Below are 10,496 nucleotides of genomic sequence, written 5' to 3' on the forward strand. Positions count from 1 at the left end.
GAGATATTGTAAGTATCGTGCATGTATCGTTCTGATATCCAGCGATGGGAGATTCGGCTAGGTTTATGCTATCAGGAGACACCCTTTCATCTAGCCCGTCCCGTAATACGAGGCAGATTTCAGAGTTTATTATTTTTACGAAAAGTTTGTACACGAATGCGCGTTCGTCTTCGGAAAACGTTTTATCAATAAGTTGCTTTTTTATCATCTGCGTTACATCTGTCTGGCCTTTCGAATCTCTGGATGTGATGAAAAAAAGAAATTTGAATTTTTGAATTGTTGACACGTCATTGAATGCTGTAGTTACGCAGGGGGTTGTCGATGAAACCTGATATCCATGGCACCAGTCACGAACCAACTTAGCTGAAAACGTAGTTTTACCGGTGCCGGGTTCACCTTGTAGGTATATACGCAGGTTGGAATCATCGTCTGTGTAAAATATTTGTTTGTATGTTAGCGCTTCCTCCTTTTTTACGAGTTTACCATCTTTTTTAATCTCAATTCGGTGTATGTTTGGCGTTGCATATATATCTAATATTCGCTTGTCAATACTGCATACAAAATTGGAAAAAGGCACATTTCTAGAAGCGTCATTGTAGTGGGCAATCAAACGTCGCCGAAATTCTGAAGAGATACCAAGGAATGTATTTTTAAACGCACATTGCTTAATGTAGTTTTTTGGTCAACGTTGAGGTATCTGAATCAGATCTCTATTACAAAATGGCTTGATAGTATTTCATCTCGTCAGATTAGACATGAGTTTAATGAGATTTATGAAACCAAACCTAATCTGTCAAGAATTATTTATTTTAGTCACACGTTACTATTTTGTAAATACATAGCGAAAATAAATAATTAAGTGGACGTGTTATTATTTTTCATATGATTTTCTCTCTTTGAATGTTCTCGATATGTTATAGGCCTTACTAAAAATTTAAATATGATCTTGTAGTATTAAACATTGATTATTTTTGAATTTTATCGTTAACAGTGTTGATCGCATTTTGACAGTTTGAACGATTATATGGCATAGTTATATGACTATGTTAAAATAATTCATACTTAATTCTCACTTCCATTGAATTGCATGCAGTACTAATGACATGTATTTAATATTGCTATATTAACTCAACCCAAACATATCGTTAAATCTTTGCAAACACAATCGCAAAATTGTTTCTAATTGACATACATATTTGCAACAACATTATTGGTTTGGTATTGAACATGCAATTAAATAATTGCCTATATGGTTAAATATGATCAAGTTCCACACATATGCTGAATATTGCGATAACTGAGGTTGACTTCATTGTTCGGTGATTTACAGTGCGATCTAAAGTCAGACATACCTTTGCATGATTTCTCGTAGTACGATTCTGTAGTATTCCAACAATGTTTATCGAGTTCCATTTTACATTTGCCCGTGTATTTACTAAGTTTCTGTTTACATTTGTCCGTGTGTGCGCTGAGATCCCTTTTGCAGTGTTCAATGTAAGTTCGCATCTCACCAATAGCCGCCTCTGTTATGTGTTCAACTGTCTTTAGTTTATCTTGTGCAGACTCTAACAAATCAACAATTTCCTCCGTTGTTAGCTTCAGAACGTCGGTTTGTAGCTGGACAGCGAAAACTATCTTTAAACATGCGTTTGGGTCAAACATGTACATGAATTATGTTTCATGAATATTTATGTATATATACGAGTATGTGGACAGCGTGATTTTACCTACATATTCATCATGCACAACTCATTGCTAAGCCTTATCCTTCATATACGTATACATGAAACATTTAAATCATAAGAGGCTATCACCGACTGATATAATGATCAATACAATATGATCGCATATAAGGGATCAATTGCAAATAAAAATACTACATTAACGATACATTTAAATGTACCCATTATACCATAACAAAACGTACACAATCAGTAAACTATATTCAATATTAAAACGCGCACTTCATGCAAAGTTCGATCATGATCGCACATACGTAAATGGCTTTTATTCACCGCAAATGTTTATCCAATACCTTTGCTAGTTTCCTCACAGCCTCTCGCGCAGAAAGGTCATGTGCCAGACATTGGGTGTCAGTAAGCAGGCAAATCAGTGTTATGAAGATGTCCTGGAGATCTTTGTCGGTGACCTTGCATGAAGAGGAATGGCGCACAGTTCTGCCAAGTTCTCGAGCCTAAAATTATGAAGAAGGTTAAGTATCACCTGATAAAACAATGCTCATCTGTAACGACAACCGATTGATGTACTGAATCCTAGCGTGTTCTAACATGAATAAACATATATTTTCAGACCGTCCATGTATAATACTTAAACATATAATACGGTTTAAAGAGAATATAATAATGCATTAGTGCAAATACACATGTTAGTTACTTTTATTGTTTACATTAAAGTATCTCTCACAGTCATACAAAGAAAAAACCACACTTAAAATCTATCTACACATACTAACATATTGTAAAATAAATAAGATGATAGAAGTGTCACAAAATACATTTTTCCACTATGGCGCGGGTAGAAAGAACTGCATTGACATAACAATACAAAACAAAAGCACGGGTTGCTTTCTCCGAGAACATACATTTTATTTTGAAGAAAATACAGTTGATATCAGTGCACTTATGCAAATTCCTTGAAGGAATAAGGCAAGGGTGGAAAGTTACATTTTATTATGCATTTGAATGGAACTTTAATATAAGATTCATTTATTGAGACAACAGTATATTTACCTTTGATAAAATACATGACGGATGTGTTTTTCCCGGGGCTATGGGGAACGAAAACTTGTTATCGAAGTGTTTGCAGTTTATTATAAAACTGATTATTCCGTTAAAGTCTGTATCTCGAACCGAAATGTTTTCAGTATAACCGTCAGGAGGTAAATAAGCCTTGGCTATTTCCCACGGATTTGATGCCCAGTAATTCGCCTTTATATTTTTCCATGACGGGTTAAAAAATCTATGTTGCTTTTCAATTTCGTCAATAACTTTATTACACACATTAGCTGGACATGGCTGTGGTTGTTTCAACGCGGTGTGATGCATTGATGTGCGAAGCCCATATGCTCCGCGTTTATTGCATATTCCTTGTGAAGGGCATTTCAGCAAGTTTGCGATGTGACAGCCAGTACACGAGACTTGCGCTTGAACACTTGCCCAGACAGCGTTATATATATTGCCGTGCAAAGTTTGAGCCTCATTTTCCACGAACTGCTCTAGGCCAGACTTCGAAATATCAATTGCTAGCCATGCCTTCAGCCAGTTCGTCCTTTCCGGCTCGGTGAACACATCGGCTAGCCTCGCCATAATGTTTAAGTTATTTACATCGCAGATGGAAATCCAACTTCCGGAAGAAACACGTTGTGGCTTGAGTTGCAGCTGTAAATATATATATAAATACCATCGGTCCAGTCATTTGCAAAAAAATATTTAAAACCTTTTTGATTGTGTATGCGATTAGGAGAGCAGTTATTCATGTATTACAGTGATGCTGTTGATGATTATGGTGATCATGATCTCCATTGTAAGAACGAAGATGACGATGATTATTATGCATGTGGTATTATGATGATGATACTATTATTAATGACAACGTTAATAATGATTAAAGGTTTAAGATATGATGAAGATGTGTTAGAGTTGAAATAAAGAATACTCGATCAATTATGAACTTGACAACTATGGAACGCTTTGACAGTCTTATGTACATAGGCGATATGGAATGTTGTGGGCATATAATGATATCTCGTGTAAGTGCATTTTAAGGCAGTGCTGTTTTTTTTAATTATACAGCCTGTGCCTTTAAGAATATGAAAACACAAGAACTTTGGTTAAATGAAACTTCATACATTTTATTAAACATTATTGTATTTCGAGTGTTAAGAAATAAATTTATAAAATGCTGCTTTAATATCGTCTTACAATCAAGTTAATCTTAAGTTAATATTCCTGGACATGTTTTTCCACATACAATAGTCTGTAAATGTTTACATATATAATTTAAACAAAACATTTGAGCGAGTGTCATCTAGTAAATGATTTTTATAATGTAATGCCCAATTTTGCAAACATTGGAAAGGTCGGCGTTATGTAGTGGATATAGTGTCCGCAATGCGACCGGAATGTCACGGTTTCTATCCCATTACGGGAGTGTTCTTTCGATCTACCCCACATATACCAAGTACTGGTTTTAGTCCAAGGAAACGGACTCGAGGGCGGTTCAAATAAGCCTTAAAATTTCGATCCAATCGCGCTGAAATACATATGTTTCAAATCAATTGTAAAGGTTTGTGAACATGGGTATTTAAGTCAATGTATTTTTTTCTACCTGTTGTTTCCTGCTTATTGAACTATACTATTAGTAGTATTTACATGGGTTCCAGTTGCACGTAGGAATGTTTCCGGTTCATTATGATTTTCTTATATTTAGCGTTGTAATTATTTGTTGGAAATAAAATGTGCAGTAAATATCAGATGTGCCTACTCTTATACATTTGTCTGCAAATCACTCTTGAGAAATGTCACTATTATTCTGATTGGTCAGCAAAGTATTACAATATTATTGTGATTGGTAGCCTATCAGAACGACATTTAAAATTCATGTGGAATCTATCAAAGGAAGGAAACTGTATTTCCTGTATTTTATAAGACGTTTGGAATGTGTTACCATTTGGAAGAATTTAGTCAGATTTCTGGAAAAAAAACACGTCACTGTTTTTAGGAAACATACAAATATAGTTGGTAATTTTCAGCATATAAGTCACTGCATATGCACGTTGTCATGGGCGATTAAATGGGCATAATAAATGAAAGGTGAATTTAGTTGAGTATGCTGTGTGGTTCAAGGCCTACCCAAGAATTTTGTTAAAGCGCACAGGCCTGGAAGAATAGGGTCTTAGGAATGGACTCCAGATTTTTGTTTAATTTCCACGCAAAATGATGTTAACTGTCTGCGTTGGTTCTACAGCATTTGTATTTACTGCTCATATATGTAGAACTTTACTAAATAAAATGCAGGTTTCTTCTTCCAATTTTAAAAATATCCAGTTTTGAAATGTACAATTTAAATATTAAAATATTGATGCAATACCACGCATTATTACAATTTCACTCAACGATAATTTGTGTTTTCAACAATTTATTTTAAGCGGCATGCATTGTTATCCCTGTTAACAAGCATTAGATTTACACTCACTTACCGCTTTTGCCCAAGCCCTAACCCACACATCAGATGTAAAATGTTTAGGACTTGCTAAAGGCTTTTTAGTTTTTAATACAATCTTCATTGAATATAAAAGTAAATGCTGATAGTAGCCATCAGGATTCCATATTGAAATGTTGCGAAAACGCTAGTACTTAACTGGTCATTTCCTTGTGGATTTTAAAAATAAAATTTGTAATAATTTATTTTAAGCGATATTACTCTGATACTTAATTATTATTAATTAGTGACTTTGGTTAAAATTATAGAAATAAACCTGCATATTAATGCCCATTTTGTCGTTCTAGATGGTTCACTGAAAAGTATCCTGATATCAAATACGATAATAAGTATACAGATTCTGGCATTGGTTGATATTTCTAGTTAAAAACAACATAATAGTATATGCTGTGGTAAGTGGTACTGTCATTATGCGGTGGACAACAGCTTTTTTTTTCAAGCCGAATAGGGTGTGCAAAACGATCGAAATCAGAAAGATTATTTCTTGAATATTCCATCTTTTACTCATTTCCAACATACATCTAAATTAAAACATGATAATATATAAGAAGGTTCATATGTATAAGAAGTTGTATTTAGTCATGAATATCATATTATACATAATAATAATAATTATTATTTCAGTACCTGTTCTAACATCATGTTCATATACAGTGGAAACCCTCTAAACCGGATTCTCTCTATACCGGAATCCTCTCTAGCCCTGACAAATTGTCCGGTCCAGTTTTGTCCACTATAAAACCATGCGTAAAACTTCTTCTCAAGACCGGAATCCCCTCAATTCCGAATACCGGTCATTTTTTGGATAAAAATTGGGTCTTTCCATACGTAAGTGTACCTCTCTAAACCGGTCAGGACCGGTAAATTGCACCTCAGACATAGATCAAAACTTGTGAAAAGCGGATTAAAGACGCGTGAAATTAATAAAGGTGGTCGAAAGTTTTGCAAACTGCAATAATCGCAAAATAATTTAAAGACATTTTGCCTGTGATGTACATACCGATCGATAGAAGTGATAATACTGATTATATTATAATTACTGATAACAAACATTGTTTTTTGTGTGTTTTTTTATGCAGGAAGCCGTGCTAAATTTTAATAACCTTAAGGCTATTTAATTTTGAATTGTTTATCACCATTGCTAATTGATCAACAAAATTGTATGGGGCTGGTTCTGTATTGTAAGGGCTATGTCATTGTCGATCTGGGTCTATCATACAGGAAATGGTGCTGAGCTTTGCTTAGTATGTGTTTTTCCGCATTAGGCTATGTAATTGACCTTCTGAAAGTTAAATAGTTAATTTCCGTCTACAGCGGAATCCTCTCTAAACTGGATTTTTTTTTATATAAAATAGTAACCAGAAAATATTTTTTTAAGACGATGCATTTATAATTTTTTATGATGATTAAAAGGAAAAGGGAGATGAAAGGTTAAAAGTAAAGGTGAAAGGGAATCTATACTACATTTGTAATTCAAAAGAACCATTTATATATATATATATATATATATATATATATATATATATATATATATATATATATATTTATATAGTAGTTGTAGTAGTAGTAGTAGTAGTAGTAGTAGTGGTAGTAATAGTAGTAGAAGTAGTAGTAGTAGTAGTAGTAGTAGTAGTAGCAGCAGTAGTAGTAGTAGTAGTAGTAGTAGTAGTAGTAGTAGTAGTAGTAGTAGTAGTAGTAGTAGTAGTAGTAGTAGTAGTAGTAGTAGTAGTAATAGTAGTAGTAGTAGTAGTAGTAGTAGTAGTAGTAGTAGTTGTAGTAGTAGTTGTAGTAGTAGTAGTAGTAGTAGTAGTAGTAGTAGTAGTAGTAGTAGTAGTAGTAGTAGTAGTAATAGTTGTAGTAGCTGTAGCAGAGGAAGCAGCAGCAAAAGCAATTACAATAAAACTGTGACATCCGGATAATATTCGCAAAACCATATAGCTCGGCAAAATCCGCAGAAATATGCAGTCTTTTTCGTATTTTTATTTAGCAAAAGTCATTAATAAAGGAGTTATTATTCCCATAAATGCAATAGTATCGCGTTTTTGGAATTTTCAAAATCCGCAAGAAAATCACTGGTAAAGTACTACCGATTCCTCAACATTACAATTTGCAATATCGGGTGGTGGCTTCTATCATCATATGCCTAAATATTCAATGCAGCTTGTACAATTTTTAAGGCGTTAGACAAGTCCTTAATGTTTAAAAAGAGGTTTTCTCTAACTAGCATCACATAATGGAGGGTTGGAGAACAATATCCTGATACTTTCATATTTATGGTAGCACCCTACTGAAGATAAATCCGTTTAAAATAAATCACAATTACATCTGACAATGAAAGCAAATAACACAAACATAGTTACAATTGCAGGGCACGGGTTACACTTTTTTATTAACTTGTCTAGTCGAACAAGTGCCATCAAATTTGAACACAAAAATTATCTTTAGCTAAAAATGTTGCCTAAATCTAATGTTTCCTAACATTATTTTTTACACAAATCATTTGTAGAAGTACAGTACTTGAATAGTATATCCTAAATGTGTCGCTCAATCTTTTAGTAATATGAAAACATACGCGGTAAGCATGTGGCTTGGTTTAGGAAATGAACGAATTAAGATAAATTGACCACCACATGGTTCGATATATGCTGATTGTGGGTGATTCGTGTGTAATCTTAATTTATGTTGTATTACAGTCTGTGTCAGTCAGTTTGTTCGTTCAGTCATGTTGTTTGTATAATGTTTAATGTATATACAATATCTATACAACTAAAGAAACGTAAAGCCGTGATATGCTGTATCGCCATTATAGACTTGATATACATTTAAGATCTGTGTAAAGTTCACGTAAACATCATTTCTTAAAATGAAATTGAGATTATGCAAATACCTGTCTAAAATTAATATAACTTTTTCTATCTTACCTTTTATTGCACTCCTAATCCAACGTTAAAACTTCTTCTGTACGCTTCTCCAGCTTAAGCATTGATTCAACAATAAACGAACAAAGAAATGTCTGAATGGCCACACAATTAACAAGCACTTAAATCAATATATCAAGTAGAATGAGAATTATTTCGACTATTTGTATTCAATCCAGAGTAAACATTTCATAATTTAATGAACTATAACTTAACAGTCAAATGGCTTAATGATTTGTATTCATATGCTCGTTTGAATGCGTACGAATGTCAATTCAGGTATTGGAGCAATTGTAATGAAACGGTATCAAATTTCAAAGACCGAAAATCAATTTTTTGGCACAAAATCGGTTCAGATAATCACGCGATTTCGTCGGTCAATAATCAATTCAGCATGCGGAATTATCTCCGAGGAATGATCATAAAATGCAAATGTTCAAAAAACTTTTATTATTCGTTTGAAATATACATTATCATTGACACTTTATTTTTTATAAAACCGCTTTTAATAAGTATATAAGTCTGTTCAGGTTTTATGCTCTTTGCTACGCATCAGTATCTGAGGTTTGGGTATGAAGCCTTACAATTTGAATCTAGTATGAACGATCTTAAATAAAGATAACTTTCTAAGGAACTGCAAATGCATGAAAATATTATCTAAGGGGGAACAGGTTAAAATTTTCCCATGAATGCTAAAGTTACAAAGCAGAGACCAATTACAGGCGAACGGAAACATCCACCCACACAAAATATTCCATGTATAATATAATGCAGCAATTTCTTATTTGCCAAGCAACTTCATGGAGTAATATTGTGTGGGTTGAATCTCATGAGCTCAGAAGTAAATTGGAATTTTAAGTGGCTCCATTTTACATGGAAATAATGTCTTTTATCGCCTTCCTTATCAATTTAAATTAAAATCAATGTTATTTGTGGCCTTGGATAATTACATATCGGTTAACGAATGTTAGCAATGAAACATCGCGTAAATAATAAACTTATGTCACTGAGTAAAATGGACAATTTGTCATGTTAAGATTAAATCTATTGAATTGTAGTAAAATAAGGTACTTGTACCCATATTACATATTTATAACAAGTGTCAAAATAGTACTATTAAATCTATTTTGAAGCTAAAATGGTTTAACCTGCAAATAACAAGCACAATTATCACATACAGAGAGTAAAAGACACTTAAAACATGCTAAAATTGTTTTGAGAAAATATGTTGTAAAGTATCTATTTGAATCTTGCAATTAAACAACTAAAACAATCCCCATGCAATCGTTGGGTGTATGAAATATCAACTACATGTATATACTAAGGGAAGTATAAACTGCTCTGTAGTTTAAAATACAAAATAAAATTAAACATCCACACATCCTCTTGGATTTAACAAATAAATTCAACAAAAACGTAAAAAAACGAGATGCTTCTGTTTATATTGCATGAACTGATCAAATATTAATCCTTTATAAAGGTGTAATTTTATTCTGGCGTGCCTTATTTAGTTATTTTATTTCCAAACAAGAGTCTGAATATCTTTCAATGAAACTCAATTCTTACTACAATAAAGATCAAAAACTGATGCAATTAATGATAAAACTAAATTGCAATATGTATGAACTGGGCCACTTGAAATTGGGTCTTATGTCATGTGCTGCCAGAATTGCTCCAGACCAGCTTGCACAATTGCGCAGGCTGGCAAGAAGCTACGCTTTCAAATGGTAAGTCTTAAGTTTTATTGTCTCATAAGCAGACAGGGTAGCTCCTGCAAGACTGCGTGGATGCCCAGGTTGGTCGGAAGCTACACTGGTTGCATATGGCCCTTTACCACTTAGATACGTATTTTGACGCATTTGTAGTCCCTTACAAAGTTAAATTTAATTAAATACCTTTCTTACAAACCTGTCCAACCCTTAGATACTTATAAGCAGCAAACAGCATAAAACCTGACCAGACTGCGAGTTATTCACAGGCTGTTCTGGTTTTAGGCTGGTTGCAAAAGCCATTTGCACTTTGCTTCTTATGGGGAAAAGGGTTAAGACCCATTTTGGTATTACATTGGTAATATGTAAATCATTCCATATAAACTTGTTCACAAAATGGTTATAAAGCATGCTTCAACATCTTTAATATCCTAAATGAAGTGAAACTTCAATGTATGCATGACACTTTATGTTAAGCATATACAACAAGTTTGGCTATGATATTTATGATTTCCCATGATCTTAGTTGTTTGGTTTTTTAAAAACATGACTCCAAAGTCGTTAAAGCATGATCAAACTCATTGTTTATTGCCATTACAAATAATAATAAACTTTTATAAATGCATAA

This window comes from Dreissena polymorpha, chromosome 8 (genome assembly GCF_020536995.1).
Source record: "Dreissena polymorpha isolate Duluth1 chromosome 8, UMN_Dpol_1.0, whole genome shotgun sequence".
NCBI lineage: Eukaryota > Metazoa > Mollusca > Bivalvia > Myida > Dreissenidae > Dreissena > Dreissena polymorpha.